At 42.3% G+C, this 19,528-nt stretch overlaps 1 protein-coding gene across 4 annotated transcripts in view; it reads right to left on the bottom strand.

Moving 5' to 3' along the window:
* The window catches only part of Wdr33 (WD repeat domain 33), a 111,335-nt gene that overhangs the window by 75,600 nt on the left and 16,207 nt on the right, over positions 1 to 19,528 (bottom strand). For 3 of the 4 annotated variants that reach the window (XM_042685097.1, XM_042685102.1, XM_042685101.1), the window contains exon 2: positions 7,370 to 7,444. The exons of the other annotated variant lie outside the window; for it this stretch is intronic. The gene's annotated coding sequence lies outside the window, so the exon portion shown is untranslated. The remainder of the gene's footprint in view (positions 1 to 7,369; positions 7,445 to 19,528) is intronic. 4 annotated transcript variants of the gene reach the window in all.

The following is a 19,528-nucleotide window of genomic DNA, read 5'->3' on the forward strand; positions in this document are numbered from 1 at the left end:
TAACATTTTTAATGAAACTTTCTTTTAAATGCTTGGTATTTAAACTATTTTCTGGCAGTATTGGATTGTGAACTCAAGGGCTCATGCTTCCTAAGCAGATGCTCTACCACTTGAGCCTACTGATGGTTTTATTTGTAGTAGTTGTTTTGTCAGTCGTGGTCTTGAACTCTGGGCCTGGGCGCTGTCCCTCGGGTCTTCAGCTCAAGGCTAGCACTCTACCACTTGATCCACATCACCACTTCCAGTTTTCTGGTGGTTAATTGTAGGTAAGAAGTCTCTTGGACTTTCCTGCCTGGGCTGGCTTTGAACCATGATCCTAAGATCTCAACCTTCTGAATAGCTAGGATTACAGGCATGAGCCACCAGCACCTAACCACTGGTTATTTTTAAGTTAAGGTTTTGATTTTTGTCTGTCAATTCACCTATTTTAGGCACTCTACCATTTGAGTCATGCCTTCAGCCATCAAATTAAGGAATGAATTTTATATAAAATTGATGAACTTTATACAAAATTTTAAAATCTGATTTTATGCTTTCAATTTTCCTAGTAGGCCAGAAATGGTACCAAACATCTAATTCCAGCACCTAGGAGGTAAAGAAAGGAAGATCACAAATTCAAGACCAATCTGAGCTAAGTACCAAAATAAATTTCCTTAGTGGAAAGAAATAAACAATATTTTGTTCCATAATGAATTCAAAAAGCATATGAAATTACTGAGAAATTTATTTCTCACTACGTGTATTTACACATATAAAGGCACATTATGCTAACATGCACAGAAAAAAAAAGAAGAAGCTGGATGCCAGTGGCTTATGCATGTAATCCTAGCTACTCAGGAGGCTGTTATCTTTTTTTTTTGCCATTCCTGGGGCTTGAACTCAGGGCCTGGGCACTGTCCTTGAGCCTTTCTGTGCTCAAAGCTAGCACTCTACTACTTGGGCCACAGTGCCACTTCCAGCCTTTTCTGTTTATGTGGTACTGAGGAATCTTCCAAACCCAGAGCTTCAGGCAGTCTAGGCAAGCACTCCACCACTAAGCCACATTCCTAGCCCAGGAGGCTAATATTTTGAGGATCAAGCTTCAAAGCCAGCACAAACAAATCCTACAGATTTTAATATCCAATTAACCAAAATAAGCCAAACTGGAGATATGGCTAAAGTAGTAGAAGCCAAGCATGATCAAGAGGCTCTGAGTTCAAGCCCTAGTACTGGCACACATGTACACGCACACATACATACTCATCAAGATCTTAAAGTTTATCATCTTCAGTGTTCTACATTTAAATTTATTTGCTAATATTATTCATATGCTTTTGTTTAGTTTTGTTTTTTTTTTCTTTTTCAGAGGGACTGAACTCAGAGACTCATATATGAGTTCAACCAGTAGTTATACATATGGCCAAATATACCTGATTTTAAAGTAATTTTAATTTTTTATTATCTTAGAGAGGATAAAACCATTTTTAAACTAAATGTGTAACAATTTAAAAAAAAACCTCAGGGAAGGTAGGGAACCTCAGGGAAGGTAGGGAGGGAAGGGATGGTAGGGGGGAAAACAATGGAGGGGGTAACAATGCTCAATAGGAAGTGTACTCATTACCTTGCTCATGTAACTGTAACCCTCTGTATAGGATCTTTACAATAAAATTAAAAAAAGGAAAAAAAATTAAATGTGTAAGAGAAAAATTTTTAGTTATTTCTTTGGCAGTAGTGGGGTTGAATTTAGTTCATAGAGCTTGCAAAACAAGCACTCTGACTACTGCCATACCTCTAGCCCTCATTTTGCCCACAATTTTTGAGATAAGCTGATGCCCGAAATCAACCTATGTTACGCTTCCAATTGGCTAAGTTAACAAGTCTGCACAGTGTTCATGGTGTGCAGTGTCCAGCTTTTCATTGAGAAGCGGGTGTTGCAAACATTGCTCTGCCTGAGCTGTGATCACAACAATTAGCTTCCTAAGTAGCTAGGATTACAGGTGAGAGCCATCAGAAGCAGGCAAGTACTTTTTTTTCTTAAGCCCATTAAAAAGGCATAGGATAGAAATTTGAAGTGCAGGGAGCTTGGAGCTCACACCTGTAATCCTCAGAAGGCTGAGGATCAAGCCAAGCGCCTGGCTCATGCCTATAATCCTAACTACTCAGGAAGCTGAGATCTGAGGATAGAGGTTCAAGTCCAGCCCAGGCAGGAAAGTATGTTGAGAGTTTTATCTCCAATTAGCCACTAGAAAACCAGAAGTGGCATTGTGACTCAAGTGGTAGAATGCTAGCCTTGAGCTGAAGAGCTCAGGGACAGTGCCAGAGTTCAAGCCCCTCGACCAACTAACCCCCCTCCCCCCCAAAAGAGGAGGAGGCTGAGGATCAAGGTTGGAAGCTAAATGCCAGTTGGGGCAAAAAAGTCCATTAGACTGCCAAAAACAGAAAGAGGAGCTGTGGCTCAAGTGGTAGAGCACTAGCCTTAAGAGGAAATCTAAAGGACAATGGCCAGGCCCTGAGTTCAATCCCTAGTATTGCACATGGAAAGACAAGAAATTAAAGAAATTTTGACAATTATTGTTACTTCAAAAGCAGTTTATAGTTCTCTGTATTTTTCTGTCTTCTTATTTACTTTCTTTCACTCTTAAAACACTAAAATAAGGGCTGGAAAGGTGGCTCAGTAGTAGAGTGCTTGCCTAGCATGCATGAGGCCCTGGTTCAATTCCTCAGCACCACATAAGCAGAAAAGGCCAGAAGTGGTGCTGTGGCTCATGTGGTAGAGTGCTTCAGCTGAAGAGCTAAGGGATAGAGCCCAGGCCCAGAGTTCAGACCCCACAACCAACAACAACAACAAAAAAAAAAAAGTAAAAGAACACTAACTAAATGAAAAAAGTTAAGATTTCTAACTCAGTGGGATAGTGCTTGCTTCCACATGCAAAGCTCTGGTTTTGATCCCTAGCGCACGTGCTTGCGCGCGCACGCACGCACGCACGCACGCACGCACGCACGCACGCACGCGCGCGCGCACACACACACACACACACACACACACGAAATCTGTTCATTCTCTTCCTGACTCCCACCATCTCTTTCATCCCCATTTCCTCCCACCCCTGCCTCATTTTGATTCTGGCTCCTCCTGGAACAATAGTAATAACAAAAAGAACAAAGAAACAGAGTAAAGGGAAAATAAATGCACAGTGCAATAAAACATGCACTTAACATGTCTTTCAGTACTGGAGAAATCCCTGAGCTACATCACTAGCCTGCTGATTTGTAATGAAATAAGAAACATTGCACCTCTCAAGGCTATATATGAATTAAGTAGTACAAAAAGCACCAAGCAGCCAGGCACCCCTGTAATCCTAGCTATTCAGGAGGTTGGGATCTGAAAATTGTGGTTCAAAGCCAACTCAGGCAGGAATGTCCCTGAGACTCTTATCTCCAACTAACCACCAGAAAATCGGAAGTGATGGAAGTGATGCTGTGGCTCAAGTGGTAGAGTGCTCACCTACAGCTGAAGAGTTGAGGGACAGCGCCCAGGCCGAGTTCAAGCACCAAGACTGAGGGGAAGAGGGAGGGGCGCAGCTTCAATTCAGATTTACAGCAAGTTTTCTAAGTCAGGTTTCCCAAAAGGATTCACTCTTGAACTTTTTTTGTTTGTTTTTGGGAATTGTTTTTACCAGGCCTCATACTATGTATCACAGGATTGTACGGCCTGTGCTGCATTGTGATACTGATCCTTTGCCTTAGCCTCCTGAGTGCTAGGATCACAGATATGCACCATCACCGTCTTACTTTTAAAAAGCATCTTTAAGCCAGGCACCAGCATCATGTCTATAATCCTAGCTATTCAGGAAGTTGAGATCTGAGGATCCTCTTTTGAAGCTGACATCAAGGGTTCATCAATGCCAACATGGGCAAGCATACACACACACACACTTTAAAAAAGAGTTCATAGGACTTTTGGAGGGATTGGTCATGGAGCCTGAACTCAGGGTCTGGGCACTGTCCCTGAGCTCTTTTGCTCAAGGCTAGTGCTCTACCACTTTGAGCCACAGAGCCACTTCTAGTTTTCTGGTGGTTAATTAGAGATAAAGAGTCTCACAGACTTTCCTGTCCAGGCTGGCTTTAAACTGTGATCCTCAGACCTCAGGCCTCCTGAGTAGCTAGAATTACAGAGGTGAGCCACCTGTACCTGGTGAGTTTATAAGACACATCTAGACCAATGGCTGGATATAGTGGCAAACATCTGTCATCCAACAATGAAGAAAGCACAAACAGAAAAATCACGGCATAGAGCGGACTGTGTATGAAGCAAGACCCTATCTCAAAATTAACCAACAAAAGGTCTGATAAGTGTGTGTGGTCCTCCTGCTTAACAAGTGTAAGGCCCAAATTCAAACCCAGTACTGAAAGAAAAAATTTAACCTTGTATTTTTTTTTACTAATATATGGAAACTAGATCTAAAGGACAAACATATTAATGTATAAAATGTATATAAACTTACATACAAACACACATACATATATAAACACACATATATACATATGTAAAAACATGATCTAGGGGCTGGGAAGGTGGCTCAGTGGTAGAGTGCTGGCCTTGCATGCCTGAGGCCCTGGGTTCGATTCCTCAGCACCACCTAAGCAAAAAGAAAAAAGCCGGAAGTGACGCTGTGGCTCAAGTGGTAGAGTGCTAGCCTTGAGCTGAAGAGCTGAGGGACAGTGCCCAGGCCCAGAGTTCAGGCCCCACGACTGGACCCAAAAATAAAAAAAAACAACATGATCTAAACTATAGCACTATGTAGGAAGATGACGGGAAGGAGAGGGGAAAAGAAAAATGGCAGACAAATAACTTCAAATTATAATGCAACTGTGTTTGAAAAGGCATAAAGAGGGCTGGGAAGTTGGCTCAGTGGTAGAGTGCTTGCCTCATGTGCATGAGGCCCTGGGTTCAATTCCTCAGCACCACATAAGCAGAAAAAATCCAGACACAGCACTGTGGCTCAAGCAGTAGGGTGTTAGCCTTGAGCTGAAGGACTGAGGGACACCACCTAGGCCCAAAGTTCAGCCCCCACGACCATCAAAAAAGAAAAAAGACATATGGAAGTTCAATGAAAACTGTTTATGGGGGAAAAAATAGAGAGGGTTGCTCTGAATAAAACATAATAAAATGCGTAATATATGCATGCCCTGATTTCACTGGTGCAATTACTACATACTAAAAAATATAAGTAACAGGAAACTAAGTCTTGGATGGGAGTGGGGACCAGCAGGAAGGGGTAAAGCTAATGAAGACAGTGAATAAGGATAAATATGACCAAAGGACTTTTGCTGAGGCCTGTAATCCTAGCTACTCAGGAGGCCGAGATCTGAGTGTTGTGGTTCAAAACTAACCTGGGCAGGAAACTCTAGGAAGACTCTTATCTCCAATCTACCAAAAAGGTGGTGCAATGACACAAGTGATAATAGCCCTAGCCATTGGCAAAAAAAAAAAAGCTCCAGTCGGGCCCCGGTGGCTCACGCCTGTAATCCTAGGAGGCTGAGATCTGAGGATCACGGTTCAAAGGCAGCCAGGGCAAGAAAGTTTGTGTGAGACTCTTTTCTCCAATAAACCACTAGAAATCCAGAAGTGGCGTGCTGTGGCTCAAGTGGTAGAGAGCTAGCCTTGAGCTGAAGAGCTAAGGGACAGCGCCCAGGCTCAGAGTTCAAGCCCCATGACTGAGCCAAAAAAAAAAAAAAAAGCTCTGGAACAAGACCCAGGCCCTGAGTTCAAGGAGAAAGGAGAGGGGCAGGGAGGGGAGAGGAGGGGGAGGGAGGAAGGGAGGGAAGAAGGGAGACAGGTAAGGAGAGAAGGAGGGAGGGAGAGAGGGAGGGAAGGAGGGAGGGAGGGAGGGAGGAAGGGAGGGAGGGAGGGAGGGAAGGGAGGAAAGAAAACAAAGCAATTTAACCTGCTGAAATTGGGGCTAGGAAAGTGGCTTAGTGGTAGATAAGTTGCCTAGAATGCAGAAGCCCTGGGTTCAATTCCTCAGTACCACATAAACAGAAAAGGCCAAAGTGGCACTGTGGCTCAAGTGGTAAGAATGCTAGCCTACCACTTGAGCAAAAGAAACTCAGGGACAGTGCCCAGGCCCTGAGTTCAAGTCCCAGGATTAGAAAGACAAAACAATAAATAAAAACAAAAATAAACCTGCTGACATTGTCTTAAGGCGGGGAGGGAGTGTGATAAAGGACAAAGAGAGGATAGGATGGATCCAAATCCATTGTAAACGTTATATAGAAATGCCATAATAAAACCCTCCTTGTAGAACTAATGTAACTAATAAACAGGAAACAATTAAATCCAGGGACTGGGAAGGTGGCTCAGTGGTAGAGCGCTTGCCTTGCATGCCTGAGGTCCTGGGTTCGATTCCTCAGCACCACATAAGCAAAAAGAAAAAAGCTGGAAGTGGCACTGTGGCTCAAGTGGTAGAGTGCTAGCCTTGAGCTAAAGAACTGAGGGACAGCGCCCAGGCCCAGAGTTCAGGCCCCACGACTGGACCCCCCCCCCCCAAAAAAAGAAACAAATAAATTCAAACAAATGAATTCATCTTGACTGTCTTGTACACACAAATCTTCAATGGTCTAACCCATGAGCACAATTTTTTATCAAGTGCTTACCTTCTATTATATACTACATCAGATATAGTACATTACTCTAATATAAAATTAGACCCAGCATTTAGTTTTCAGATTCCATGGTGTCTGGTCCCCATCTCTATATTTTTGCAAATAGAAAGACTCCCAAATACACATACTAAACATTCAAGTTTTCAATTATTTACCAAAGTAAGACAAGCCAGTCAACTCTGCTACATCTACTTTGTCGTGTGAATTAAGTGCACTTACTTCTATTGTGTTTTTGTAAGATACAGTTTCGAGAAATTAAAGGAAGAAAAAAACTCACCAAGTCATACAACTATTTAAACACAACTGAAAATAACAGGACTAAGAGCTTCTCCACACTAACAGAACTGCCTAATACAGGTGCAAAAGTTTTTTATTTGTTTTAAAGTCTTGCTTTTTAAAAATTGTTTTGACTGCGCTTGGTCAGAACTCCATGTAGCCCAGCATCAGTGGTGCATGACTGTGATCCCAGCTACTGCGAGGATCATGGCTCAAAGTCAGACCAAGCCAGGAAGTCCAAGGAAGTCTCTTATCTATAACTTAACCAACAAAAACTGGAAGGGGAGCTGTGGCTCAATGGTAGAACACTAACCTTGAGTGCAAAAGCTAAAAAAGACAGAACCCAGGCCAAGTAAAAGTCCCAGTGCCTGTGTGCTTGTGCACACACCCACACACCCACACACCCACCATAGAAAAAGCATGTAGTAAATCTACAAGATGAGCTTACTGTAATTCTGTTTCTTGTCCCAACTGCTCACATAGTATCTTCATTTATAATCTTAGTCATGTGATGCAACCACAACTATAGTTGAAGACAAAAGCAGATAGGGAAAAATATAAATGCTTATCTTGAAGAAAAAAGTTACGACAAATTTCACATTTTACAATTGTGCTACAAAGTAACTTATTCACAAAAACTATACCTACAACTATAGTAATTATATATAAAAACTAAAAAAAAAAATCTTTAAATTAATGCAACAATAAATAACCAAATTGGAAATCAGACACAGATTTTGTAATGGTATTACAAGTAAGCAACACCAAAATAACTAAGCAGATATTAGTAGCCACACACTTAAGACTTACCAAATAGTTGAAAACCCTGTGACAAAGGGATCTAGAATGAGAAATGCATTTATGTCTAGAACTAATCATCTGAGTGCTGACTAGTAGCTCACACTTGTAATCCTAGTTACTTGAGAAGGTGAAAATTAGAGGTCAAGGTTCAAAGCCAGCATGGGCAGAAATGCTAGACTGCAGGTATGAATCCAGTAGTAAATGGGTTGAGAGCACAAAGACAAGTGCAACCCCTCACTATACACACCACACACACCACACCACACACACACACACAAAATCCTGAAAAGCAGGAGCTTAAAGTGATTAGAAAAAAACATTTGAAGGAAACAAAGAACAGTTCTTTCTCATTCACTGAAAGTATAATGGACAGCATAACTTTTTCCCACCCAACACAATCCAAAAGTTGGGCACCAGTGGCTCATGCCTGTAATCTAGCAACTTGTGAGACTCAAGTCTCAGGACTGCTATTTATAGCCAGCCAAGGCAAAACAGTCTTCTGACTTTTTTGACTCTTACTTATCTCCAATTTTCCATAAAAAAAAGCCTGAAGTGCAGTTGTGACTCAATTGTAGAGCACAAGTCTTAGGCCAAAAAGCTATGCAAAAAATGAGAGGCCCTGAGTTCAAATAATAATAACACAAATAATAATAATCCAAAATAATCTATTCCTCAACCAGGTATCTCACATTATAATACAGAAATATTTTACCATACTGTATCTCCAACTAGAACACAAGGGTATCTTTCTTATAGAAAGTGGCCTACCTAGCCGGGCGCTGGTGGCTCACGCCTGTAATCCTAGCTACTCAGGAGGCTGAGATCTGAGGATCGCGGTTCAAAGCCAGCCCGGGCAGGAGAGACCGTGAGACTCTTATCTCCAATAAACCACCAGAAAACCGGAAGTGGCGCTGTAGCTCAAGTGGTAGAGCGCTCGCCTTGAGCTGAAGAGCTGAGGGACAGCGCCCAGGCCCAGAGTTCAAGCCCCACGACCGACAAAAAAAAAAAAAAAAAAAAGAAAGTGGCCTACCTAAAGCTCAACTAATTCCACAAATTAAACCAAAATCAATTCACTAAACTCTTCATACAACTAAGTGAAATGGCTTCAAACAAGATTCAGAAGTTTATAGATCTGAGGTACTGTCATCAAAACCCAAGCCAGACAAGATGGTTCACTCTTGTAATACCAAAAACACAGGAAGAAGACACCAGAAAAATCTTGGTTTGAGGCCAGCTGGAACACAAATGTTGTCTAGTCTCCATGTGAATAAGCTGAGCAAGCAGTATTGGTAGGTGCCTGTGATCCCAGCTATATGAGAGGCCATGAAGGATCATGGTGTAAGACCTCCTTGGGGCAAATATGTTAAGACCCAGGGCTGGGAAGGTGACTCAGTGGTAGAATGCTTGCCTTGCATGCATGAGACCCTGGGGCGCTGTGGCTCAAGTGGTAGAGTGCTAACCTTGAACTGAAGAGCTGAGGGACAGGGCCCAAGCCCAGAGTTCAAGCCCCACAGCTGACCAAAAAAAAAAAAAATACTAAAGTGTACATTAGAAAGAACTTCTTTCTGGCAGGAAGCAGGAACAGTACTAGGTTTAAATTCAGGACTTCATGTATGCTAGGCAGGCACTCTATGATTGAGCCACACCTCAAGCCCCTACTCTAGTTACTGTTCAAAGAGTCTCACTTTAGTCCGAGCTGGCCTTAAACAGCAATCCTATTTATACTTTCCATATACAGCTACTGGTTTTTTGGTATGTTTTTTGTCAGTTGTGGGGCTTGAACTTTGGGCCAGGGCACTGCCCCTGAGCTCTTCAGCTCAAGGCAAGCACTCTACAGCTTGAGCCACAGCACCACTTCCAGTTTTCTGGTGGTTTACTGGCAGAGTTTCATGGACTTTCTTGCCTGGGCTGGCTTTGAACCATGATCCTCAGATCTCAGACTCCTGAATAGCTAGGAGGATTTCAGGTATGAGCCACCAGCACGAAGCTCCAGCTTATTAATTTGTTTTTGTCGGTTGTGGGGCCTGAACTCTGGGCCTAGGCTGTCCCTCAGCTCTTCAGCTCAAGACTAGCGCTCTACCACTTGAGCCACAGCGCCACTTCCAGTTTTTTCTGCTTATGAGGTGCTAAGGAATAGAACCCAGGGCCTCATGCATGCAAGGCAAGCACTATACCACTGCGCCGCCTTCCCAGCCTCTGACCTCAGTCTTGGATCAAAAAATAAAAAAATGTTTTAAAGAATTTTCCCTCAGAGGGGCTGGGAAAAAAAAGAATTTTCCCTCAGAGATCCAATATAAAATCTATCACTAAACTTTGAAAGGATTTACATGGCTAGAAGACTGGATCAGTAGCAAACAGTCTTTCTCTTTATTGTCCTAACATTAATAAAAATGACTCCCAGACAAATCATCACAATTTACAGAAACCAAAAGGGATAAACAAGAAAGGCTAAAATAGGCAGTCTTTACATGTTTTCATGATTCTGTATCTTGACTAGCATAGTAGATAGATGAGCCTCTTGTAAGCATTTTGACTTAACAAAATGACAGGCATGGAGGGGCTTGGAAGATGGCTCCGTGGTAGAGTGCTTGCCTTGCATGCATGAGGCCCTGGGTTCGAGTCCTCAGCACCACATAAGCAGAAAAGGCTGGAAGTGGCGTTGTGGCTCAAGTGGTAGAGGGCTAGCCTTGAGCTGAAGAGCTGAGGGGCAGCACCCAGGCCCTGAGTTCAGGCCCACGACCTGAAAAAAACAAAAAAACAAAATGAGGAAGTGGTGCTGTGGCTCAAGTGGTAGAGCACTCACCTTGAGCTGAAGAGCTGAGGGACAGTGCCCTGGCCCAGAGTTCAAGCCCCATGACCAACAAAAATAAATAAATAAATAAAAATGATAGGCATGGAAAAGACTAGTGGTGGGAGAGGCGGTTGTAGGTATATGTAGTTATAAAATGGGGATCTCTTGCAGAAATGAACTGCTGCCTGACTGTGGTAGTAGATAAACAAGCATATAACAATAATATCATAATACGTAATACATATAATAAAACTGTAGCATACCATAACACATATACATACACACACAAAATGAATACAAGTAAAATGAAAGCAAATCTCATCTTTTGATCATTATACTCTCAACACTTTTCTTGTAATTTTATGTTTGTTTCCTGATATTCAGGCCAGCCCTCAACCACTGATCTATATCCCTAGCCCTAAGTTGTAACAGTCTTGCAAGTGTGTTACCATTGGGAGAAAATGGATATTCCGAATTTCTGTATCGCTTTTTACAAATGCACATGAATCTAGAATTATCAATAAAAGCTCACAAGTCAGGCAGTGGTGGCTCATGTTTGTAATGTATCTATTTAGGAGGCTAAGATCTGAGAATCACAATTCAAACTCAGCCCAGGCAGTAAAGTCCATGAGACGCTTCTTTCCAATTAACCACCAGAAAACTGGAACCAGCAGTGGCTCCACGTGGTAGAACACCAGAAAAGGAACTCAGGACCAGCAGCCAGGCACTGAGTTCAAGCCCCATGGCCAACAGAAAATACATAAAATTTTACTTATAGTATTAAGCTGTGTAAGGTACACTTCATGTTTGAAATTCTAGTTACTCTACTCAAACGGTTCAGACAAGAGATCGAAAGTTCACCAGCAGGCATTAATGTCCAAGACATTATATCTCCAATTAACCAGCAAAAATGTTGGACTGGAGGTATGGCTCAAGTGAAGGAAAGCCATCAATGAACAACAACAACAACAAAAAATCAGAGTGAGAACATGAGGTTCAAGTTCAAGGCCCACACCATGGAGTGAGGAAACACAGGTCAAGGAAAAGTGATTAAGGGGTAAGTTTGACCAGGATTCATTGGATGCATGTATGGAAATACACAATGAAAAGCTCATTATACAAATAATATATGCTAATAAAAAATAACTAACGTAAACTGAAAGTCTAGATCAGTGGTATGATATCTGCTTACCATTCACAAGGCTAAAAAGGGAGTAGGGCTCATTTGATAGTGTGCTTGCCTAACAAGTATGCAAGCAAGGGCCTGCTGAGACAACATATGTAAAATAGTCAATAAATCATTTTGAGTCTTTAATTCACACGTCATGTACAGGGAAGGGAGCAGGAACTATTTCTCTCCTCTCTCTCTCCCTACTTTAACTATTATATACTAAAATAAATCTTTCCTAAAACTTTCCCCAAAAAAAGCATTTAAAAATTGTTATTATGGGGCTGGGAATATGGCTTATAGTGGTAGAGTACTTGCTTAGCATACATGAAGACCTGGGTTTGATTGCTCAGTGCCACATAAACAGAAAAAGCCAGAAGTGACTCTGTGGCTCAAGTGGTAGAGCCCTGAGCAAAAGAAGCTCAGGGACAGTGCCCAGGCCTTGAGTTCAAGCCCCAGGACTTGCAAAAAAAAAAAAAAGATTGTTATAAGCCTAGAGCTGGAAGGCAGGCCTGTTATCCTAGTACTTGGGAAGATCACACCAGCATATGCTACATGGAAAGATCATATGTGTGTGTTATCGTGTATATAAACTATCTATATGACTATAGATAGACAGATAATATAAAACTATCATAAACTGATGACTGAATTTGTCATGATAAAGTTCTATTTTTTTTTTTTAATCTATCAAGGAACTTTAACTCAGAGCCTAGGCACTGACCCTGAGCTCTTTTGCTCAAGGCTGGTACTCTACCACTTCAAGCCACAATGCCACTTTCAGTTTTCTGGTGCTTAATTGGAGATAATAGTCTCATGGACTTTCCTGCCTGAGCTGGCTTCAAACCAAGATCCTCACATTTAAGCCTCCTGAGTAGCTAGGATTACAGGGATGAGTCACTAGAGACCAACTAAAAGCTCAATTTTTATTAACCTTCAAATGTAGTTGGTTTTCCTCTTGCACAGCATTTAAGACACAGTTTTACCTGTACGACTTCATAGCAATTTCCAACTGTATACTTAGCTATAAAGTTACTGAAACATTAAGTGATACATTAAAATTGCCAGATGCATGTTGCTTTGTACATGTTATGTAATAGGCTTTGTTTTTAGCATTTTTATCATGTTCCTTATTATCTATAAAAACAGTTGTAGAAAAGGGTCAGGTGCCAGTGGCTCAAATCTGTAATTCTACCTATTCAGGAAGCTCAGATCTGAGAATCATGGTTCAAAGCCAGCCCAGGCAGGAAAGTCCATGAGACTCTTATCTCCAATTAACCACCAAAAGGCCAGAAGTAGAGCTATGGCTCAAACAGCAGGGCACTAGCTTTGAGTAAAAATGCTCTGGGATGGTGCCCAGGTCCTGAGTTTAAGACCCAGGACTAGTACCAAAGGGGAAAAAAAAAAACACTTCAAAAAAAAAACAAAAACGTTTCTCCAGGTCTTTAAATGACAGCTCACTTCCTTTTAAGGGCCTTTTGCCATCATACGGATGTGCCACAGTTTATTTACCTACTGAAGCACATTGTTTCAGTTTTGGCAAGTATGCTTTGAATAAGACATACATGTGCAAACTTTTAAGTAGAAGCAACAAGCAAAACTGCTATTCCAACAATAATGCCAGAGTATTCTTAAGTCTTGTAAGAAACTGTCAAATTGTCTTTCAAAATGGCTGTATCATATCACATTCCACCAGCAATGAATGACAGTTCCTGTTGTTTGACAACAGGAACATTAACAACTTTTGGTATGGCCAGTGCTTTCTATGTTAGTCACTGTTACAGCTGTGTAGTGATGTCTCATTTTCATTTTACAGTTCCACACTATGCAAATATATGATGTGGCACATCTTTCCACGTGCTCATTGTATATCAGCTGTGTTAATCTGCCTGTTCAGATCTTTCGTTTATTTGGTAAATCCTTAAATCCTAATAAGGCTCTGCTCTCAAGATTTAATAGCCTTCTAAAAAGTCAACAACTTTTTTTCTTTAGAGTGCTGGGTTTGAACTCAGGGGCTTCCTGCTTGTTAGGCTGTCACTCTAGCAAGCTATCCCTTTTTGTGTGGTAGTTATTTTGGAGATAAGAGTTTCCTTCCTGCCCAGCATGCACCTAGGCTGTAATAACTGGAATAAAAAGTATGTGTCACTACGCCAAGTTTCTTCCACTGGTGCAAAGTACAATGGACGTAATTACCTGGGATGGCTTGGAAGAAACCACTATCCTCTCAATCTCAACCTAAGATGAGAGGCATGTGTCACCTGAGTCCAAGAACTGGAGATTAGCCTGGGTAATAGAGCATATTTTCATTTTTATATATATATATATATATATATATATATATACTTGAATAAATAACACGTACTCTACATATTTGCATATACATTAAACTTAACTGTAAGATTTAAAACAATCAGATGTGCTAGCACACCTCTGTAATCCTAGCACTCCAAAGTTAAAAGTCAACCTGGATTACATAGTAAAACACTGTCTCAAAGAATAAAAATTAAAGCTGGGCGCTGGCAACTCATGCCCATAATCCTAGCTACTTAGAAGGCTGAGATCTGAGGATCACAGTTCAAATCCAGCCAGGGCAGGAATGTCTATAAGACGCTTGTCTCAAAAATTACACACACACCAAAAAAAAAAAAAAAAAAGCCAGAAGTAGAGCTGTGGTTTAAACTGTAGAGTGCTAGCCTTGAGCAAAAGAAACTCATGGACAGAGCCAAGGCTCTAAGTTCAAGCCCCAGGGCAAGAACCAAATTTAAAAAAAAAAAAAAATTAAGGGCTGGGGTTGTGGCTGAAATAGTAGAATGCCTGCCTAACAAGCACCAAGGTCTTTTACTTTAAAACCCCGTACCAGAGGGGATGGTAGGGGGAAAACAATGGAGGGGGTAACAATGTTCAAGAAGAAGTGTACTCATAACCTCACTCATGTAACTGTAACCCTCTGTATAGTAGCTTTACAATAAAAAAAAAAAACAAAAAACCCGTATCAACAAAAAGGTTAAAAATAGGGCTGGAAAAGTAGCTCAGTGGTAGAATGCTTGCCTTGCATGCATGAGGTCCTAGGTTCAATTCCACAATACCACATAAGCAGAAAAAGCCAGACGTGGCACTATGACTCAAATAGTAGCGTGCTAGCCTTGAGCTGAAGAGCTGAGGGACAGTGCCCAGGCCCAGAGTTCAGGCCCCACAAACAGACCCCAAAAAAAAGGGGGTTAAAATAAAAAAATAAATAGGGCTGGGAAAGTGGCTCAGTGGTACAGTGCTTGCCTTGCAAGCATGAGGCCCTGGGTTCAATCCCTCAGCACCACATAAGCAAAAAAGAAAAAAGCCGGAAATGGCGCTGTGGCTCAAGTGGTAGAGTGCTAGCCTTGAGCTGAAGAGCTGAGGAACAGTGCCCAGGCCCAGAGTTCAGGCCCCACAAACAGACCCAAAAAAAAAAAAAAAGTAAATGAAAGGGCTAACAGAGTGGATCTGTCCAAGTCTAATCGCCCCAGATGAAGATACAGAATTCATCTCCTCCAGAGGATGCAGCACTAAGTGTTACCTTAAAAGTAGAGACTGTGGTCTTCATGAGCTCTACAGACTTCCCTGGACTGGACAGTGAGAGGTAAATTCCTATTACAGACACACACTGCTTACTTAACAAGAGGGCATTAAGTGTAAGAAATGTACTCTGTGGGCTGGGAAGGTGGCTCAGTGGTAGAGCGCTTGCCTGGCATGCATGAGGCCCTGGGTTCAATTCCTCAGCACCACATAAGTAGAAAAAAAAAGTCGGAAGTGGCGCTGTGGCTCAAGTGGTAGAGCACTAGCCTTGAGCTGAAGAGCTGAGGGACAGTGCCCAGGGCCGGAGTTCAGGCCCACGACTGGACCCCCCCCCCCCCAAAAAAAAAAAACAAAAAAGGAATGTACTCTGGGGCCTGGGAAGGTGGCTTAGTGGTAGAGCTCTTGCCTTGCATGCCTGAGGCCCTGGGTTCGATTCCTCAGCACCACATAAGCAAAAAGAAAAAGGCCGGAAGTGGCGCTGTGGCTCAAGTGGTAGAGCACTAGCCTTGAGCTGAAGAGCTGAGGGACAGCGCCCAGGCCCAGAGTTCAGGCCCCACGACCGGACCCAAAAAAAAAAAAAAAAAAAAAAGAAATGTACTCTGATGTGACAATATACTATGTGACTATCATAGTGGTTTTCATATTTTTGTCGGTCGTGAGGCCTGAACTCTGGGCCTGGACACTGTCCCTCAGCTCTTCAGCTCAAGGCTAGCCCTCTACCACTTGAGCCACAGTGCCACTTCCGGCTTTTTTCTTTTTGCTTATGTGGTACTGAGGAATCAAACCCAGGGCCTCATGCATGCAAGGCCAGCACTCTACCACTGAGCCACCTTCCCAGCCCTATCGTAATGTTTTTACACACTACAGTATACAGCAGTAAATTTACACACTATGGAACACTATAGGACTCTACATAGTCTCTCTATGCAATCAAGATATTTAGGGAGCCAATGGTTCATACCTATAATCCCAGCTACTCAGGACTAAGACTTGGAAGATTAGGTTCAAAACCAATCTGGGAGAAAAGTCTTCGAGACTCCAATTCCAATTAGCCAGCATAAAGCCAAGCTAGAGGTATGACTCAAGTGGTAGAATGCCAGACCAGAGTTTGAAGCTCTGAATTCAGGCTCTGGTACCAACACACACAGGGATACTGTGCATCCTTCTCCTGTTGTATTTTATTTAGACATCCTATTAGAACCTCCCTGAATTTTAGTTTCATCCTGTTAATTAAGCCATGTTCTTTTGCAGATTGTGAACCTGAACTTAACCAATCAGAACAGAGGGGCAGGGACTGCAAAGTTCAGGATAAAAAGCAACCTGCCTGTTCTGTGCATGCTCACTAGATTTTTGGCTGATGGGGAACCCTTCTGCAGAAGTAAACTTTGCCTTGCCAAGTTCCTTTTGAGTTAAGTGTCCCTTATTCATATGTGATACACCAACATCCAGCACCACACAGCTGAGATTACAAGTGTGAGATACCATACTCAGCTAAACCTTTTTTTTTAATTTTAAGTAGGAATATACTCTAAAACTAAAAGTACAAGCTAGGTGCCAGTGGTTGACTTCCATCACCTAGCGATTTAGGAGACTGAGAACTGAGGATCACAGTTCAAAGCCAGCCAGGGCAAGAAAGTCCATCAGACTCTTACCTCCAATTAACCATCAAAAAGCCAAAAGTGGAGCTGTGGCTCAAGTGGTAGAACACAGGCCTTGAGGCAGATGCCAGTGGCTCACACCTGTAATCCTAGCTACTCAGGAGGCTGAAATCTGAAGATTACAATTCCAAGACAGCCAGGACAACAACAACAACAACAAAAAGTCTCCTAGAGACACTTATCTCGAATTAACCACTCAAAAATGGGAAGTGGTGCTGTCGCTCACAGTGGTATACCACAGACCTTGAGCAAAAAAATACCTCAGGGACTGCACCTAGGCCCTTAGTTCAAGCCTCAAAATCCAAAAAAAAGAAAGAAAAGAAAAAGAAAGAGGGGGAAGGGGGAAGAAGGAAGGGGGAGGGAGGAAGCTAAGGGAGGAAGGGGGGAGGGGAGAGGAGAGGAGGGGAGGGAACACACTAGCAACTTAGGGCTAGGGATATAGGTCAGTGGTTGAGGGCTGGTCTAACTTATGAGTTCCTGAATATCATATTATATATAAGGAAATAAACATAAAATTACAAGACAGTGCCCAGGTACTTTTGGGGTTGAACTCAAGAATTTCAGGCTGCCTAGGTAAGAGCTCTACCCTTTGAAGCTGAATGAACCTCGCCTCCCACTCTCCTTTTTAAAAAGCAGTTTAGGGCTGGGAATCTGGCTTAGTGGTAAAGTACTTGCCTAGCATTACCACATAAATAGAAAAAAAAAGCCAAAAGTGACACTGTGGCTCAAGTGGTAGAGTGCTAGCTTTGAGCAAAGCTCAGGGACAGTGTCCAGGCCCTGAGTTCAAGCCCCAGGACTGGCAAAAAAAAGTTTATTGCTGGGTGCCAGTGGCTCATGCCAGTAATCCTAGCTACTCAGGACTGAGATCTGAAAAACTACAGTTTGAAGCCAACCTGGGCTAAGTAAGAAAGTCCATGAGATTCTTATCTCCAACTAAGTACCCCCAAAAAAAAGCCTTGAGCAGAAAAACTCAGGCCTTCAGTTCAACCCTCAGGATGGGGGGAGGGGGGAACATGGGGGAGGGTAGACAGACAAGACCACAGACACAACACACGACAGCTTAACTCCTCTAAACAACAAATGCACTATTCATCAAAATGAATACCAGGAAATAGAAATATGTTCTGGCAGAGCAAGAAAAGGAGAAAGGATGAGTAAATGTAGTCATTATAGTCAATGTACATTATGAAAAGCATGAACTACATACCTTGAGGGTAGGGATGGGAGGAGGAAAATTGGTGAAAAGAGAGAGGTGACACCAACCAAGAAGCATAATCTAGCTTGAATCTGGCTTGTGGAATTCTAACTCCTTTGTACAACTACTAAATAATATATTGTTTTCGTTGTTGGTTGTGGGGCTTGAACTCTGGGCCTGAGCACTGTCCCTCAGCTCTTCAGCTCAAGGCGAGCCCTCTACCACTTGAGCTACAGCACCACTTCTGGTTTTCTGGTGGTTTATTGGAGTTAAGAGTTTCACAGACTTTACAGGCTGGGAAGATGGCTCAGTGGTAGAGCGCTTGCTTGCCTTGCGTGCATGAGGCCCTGGGTTCGATTCCTCAGCACCATATAAGCAAAAAGAAAAAAGCTGGAAATGGTGCTGTGGCTCAAGTGGTAGAGCACTAGCCTTGAGCTGAAGAGCTGAGGGACAGCGCCCAGGCCCAGAGTTCAGGCCCCACGACCGGACCCAAAAAAAAAAAGAAGAGTTTCACAGACTTTCTTGCCCGGGCTGGCTTTGAACCTCAATCCTCAGATCTCAGCCTCCTGAGTAGCTAGGATTACAGGCGTGAGCCATGGGCGCTCAGCTTGAATAATAATTTTTAAGCAGATTATTGTTCATTATCTACAAAAAAGTTACCGGATTTTTTGTAGAATGAATTGATGTAAAGAATAATTACATCTTAATATGGAGTCTTCAGAGTCAAGAACAAGTTAGTATATCTACAATTAATAGACCTAAGACTTCTGATTGTTTCTCTCTCAACAATATTCTATCGTTTTCAACATACATTCCATGTACATTTTGTCAGATCTGTATCAAAGATTTCGTTGTTGAGTCTTATCTAAATGGTAGTTTTATTCTTGCTTCATATCACATAAGAAATACAATTAAGGGCTGGGAAGGTGGCTTAGTGGTAGAATGCTTGCCTTGCACACATGCATTCCTGGGTTCAATTCCTCAGCACCACATAAACAGAAAAAGGTGGAAGTGGCACAGCGGCTCAAGTGGTAGAGCACTAGCCTTGAGCTGAAGAGCTGAGAGACAGCACCCAGGCCCAGAGTTCAGGTCCAACAACCAACCAAAAAAAAAAAAAAAAAAACAATTAATTCTTATCTATTATTTCTATGTCCTGTAAGCTTGTCAAACTCAACTTAAAAGTCCTAGAAGTTTTCTTTCTTGGAAATTCCATATAACATTCTATAAAGACAAACATATCAAGCTGGCTGCCAGGGTCACAACCCCAGTAATTCTAGCTAGTCAAGAGCCTGACATCTGAAGACTGTGATTCAAAGCCAGCCCAGGCAGAAAAGTCCATGAGGTAAAAATAGTAAAATGCTAGTCTTGAGCACAAAAGCTCAGGAACACTTCAACAAAAAAAAAAAGGGGGTGGGGGGGGCTGGGAAGGTGGCTCAGTGGTAGAG

This window comes from Dipodomys spectabilis, unplaced genomic scaffold (genome assembly GCF_019054845.1).
Source record: "Dipodomys spectabilis isolate Male_0828 unplaced genomic scaffold, ASM1905484v1 ptg000094l, whole genome shotgun sequence".
Lineage (NCBI taxonomy): Eukaryota > Metazoa > Chordata > Mammalia > Rodentia > Heteromyidae > Dipodomys > Dipodomys spectabilis.